Source organism: Gossypium hirsutum, chromosome D06, assembly GCF_007990345.1.
Source record: "Gossypium hirsutum isolate 1008001.06 chromosome D06, Gossypium_hirsutum_v2.1, whole genome shotgun sequence".
In the NCBI taxonomy this organism is placed as follows: Eukaryota; Viridiplantae; Streptophyta; class Magnoliopsida; order Malvales; family Malvaceae; genus Gossypium; species Gossypium hirsutum.
The window spans coordinates 58693532-58696380 of record NC_053442.1 but is presented as its reverse complement, the minus strand read 5'-3'; the positions used below and the strand labels follow the sequence as shown (position 1 = coordinate 58696380).

The 2849-nt window shown below is 34.2% G+C and overlaps 1 non-coding gene across 1 annotated transcript; it reads right to left on the bottom strand.

Moving 5' to 3' along the window:
- Positions 1-2095: 2095 nt before the first annotated feature.
- On the bottom strand, positions 2096-2202 carry LOC121218866 (small nucleolar RNA R71). The gene has a single exon (XR_005915345.1). It is a non-coding gene; the product is annotated as a small nucleolar RNA R71 (small nucleolar RNA).
- Between the last annotated feature and the right edge of the window lie 647 nt (positions 2203-2849).

Sequence of the window (2849 nt, the reverse complement as noted above, 5' to 3'; positions counted from 1 at the left end):
ATACATATCTCCCACATCTTCTCTCTTTTCATCATTCCAATTTGGAATATTAGTTTTTATGCATTAGGATGGAAAATAATCAACTCACCTATTTATTTCCTTTCACTTTTTTTTAATGCCAAGCATACTTAAAATTTATTTTCATTTCACTTTTCCACTCTCTCCTCTCATCTCTTCACTTTTCTACCCAATCAAATACACCCTAAACAAGGATCGCCTGCCTAAAATTAGAAATGAGAATGCAAGTTAGAATAAATGGAAAATTACAATAAGTTTTGATAAGCTATTATAGTAACATATTTTAATCTCATTCTTAACGAGTTTTTGGATGATTAATTGTACAAATTAGTGAACTTGATGCTCCTAATCCTTTAAATTCATGTTTCTATGCTTACGAGAGCATTTAGGAGCGAAAGGAGTGAAAAATGAGCCAAAATCAGACAAACACAGCTGTTTTCAGTATCCACACGGCCCATGTACCAGTCCGTGTCAATATCGCACCCTGCTTCCCAAATATGTGGAAAAACCCAATTTTTAGGCTTTTTGAGCATTCTAAAGTCTATAAATACTCGAAAATAATCAAAAGCAGATCTCCCTCAAGATTGAAGATCTCCATTTAATTTCTTTCGAAGTTTTATTGAGTTTCTTTGTCTTGTGGTTATCCTAACTTTAAGATGTTTCTATTCAAGATTATGAACTAAATTTCTTAAATACCTAGGGAGGATGAAACCTATGATGAATCTTATTATTTAATTTATGTTTCTACACGATAAATACTTGATTCTTGTTCTCAATTATATATGCTTATTTCGTGTTTTAATATTTTGGGGATATTAATTCATGTTTAATGTGCTTGTTTCAGTGGAGTAAAAGTCCCTGTTTAAGAGTAGATCTAGCATAATTGAGTGGAGTTGCATGCAATCCTAGAAATTAGATGACTTAAATCTAGCAGATTAGAGTCAAATCTAATAAGGGAATCCATACATTAAGTTAATGCGACGATAGGAATTTTAATTAGAAAGAGATTTCAATTAATCAACCTAGAGTCAGTTGTTCTTACTCTCGAAAGAGATATTATCATAATAGGTGAAGTCTAGGTGGATTCTTTCCTGGGTGTTATTGTCTATCTCATTGGTTATCTTTGATTATTTTCCTATTTCATTCTTTGTTACGTTACTAGATAAATTAGATTAGTAAATTTAGATTAAAAACAATCACTCCAATTTGTCAGCCAAATAATAGAAAAACGGTAATTAATAGTACTTTTAGTCCTCGTGGATACGATATTCCCTACTCACCATAACTATACTATTGTTCGATATGTGTGCTTGCCTTAGTCGAATTTATAGTTAGTTTAGTGACCATCAAGTTTTTGGCTCCGTTGCCGAAGACTAAAATATTAGGAATACTTTATTTTTATTAATTTAGCCATTTTTATTTTTATTTTGTTTTTGTTTTTAGTTTAATTTTTACATTCTAAGTTTTTCTTTTATTTGCTTCTGGCAGGTTCTTTTAGTTTATGACAAGAAGAAACCCCTCGGGACCATTATTATTTTATAGTGAAATTGAAAGTACAACTCGCAGAAACTATAGAGAAACAAGGAAAAATCGACAGAATATTGTAGACGAACAAGAGGAAATTATTATTACTAAGGAGATGGGTGATAATCAGAATAATCAGCTACCTCCTGCAGTTGATGCAAATTCTGGATATCCAAATCTTGTTCCTCGTACTATGTACAATTATACCAAGCCCACTCTAACTGGGGATGAATTGAGTGTTGTGAGACCTGCCATTGCTACAAATAATTTCGAACTGAAGTCGAACACTATTCAGATGGTACAACAATTTGTTTAGTTCGATAGTTTACAAGATGAAGATCCAAATACTCATTTGGATAGTTTTCTAGAAGTCTGTGATACTTTCAAGATAAATGACGTTTCTGACGACACCATTCACCTACTGTTATTCCCTTTCTCGTTGAGGAACAAAGCTAAACAGTGGTTGAATTCTTTACCACGAGGTTCTATCACTACATGGGATCAAATGACCGAGAAATTCCTACTGAAGTACTTCCCACCGGCTAAGACAACCAAATTGAGGAATGATATCTCTTCCTTCGTTCAGATCGATTTAGAGACTTTATATGATGCATGAGAGATGTATAAGGACTTATTGAGACGGTGCCCTCACTATGGTTACTTCTATGGCTACAGGTTCAAACCTTCTACAACAGTTTGAATCTTTCAACAAGGCAATTGATCGATGCAGTAGCCAGTAGAACTCTAAATAATAAAACACCCGAAGCGGCTAACGAGTTTATAGAAGAAATGTCACTGAATAATTATCAGTGGCAAGTCATGAGGACGAAGCAGATGAAAGCAGCTGGTGTTTTAACTTAGATGCGGTCACCATGTTATCGAATCAGGTAGAACTTTTAAATAAGAAAATTGATGGTTTATATGTTTCTACGTAGGTGCATCCGGTGATGCAATGCACTACAAATGGATGAGGAATGAACAATCCAGAATGTTTACCCTACGGTCCTAGCACGAAGAACGAACAAATAAATTATATGGGTAATAATTGTAGGCCTCAAAATAACCCTTATAATAATACTTATAATGCAGGTTAGAGGAACCATCCCAATTTCTCTTGGGATGGTCAAGGAAATCAAAGAGCACAACCCCCTCTATGCTTCCAACAACAACTTTACCAGCAAGAGAAGAACCCGAACCTTGAGAAGATGTTAATGAAGTTTATCTCGGTGTTAGAAACCCATTTTCAAAACACTAAAGCAGCGCTTAAAAATCAACAAGCATCGATTCATGGGCCCGAGAACTAAATA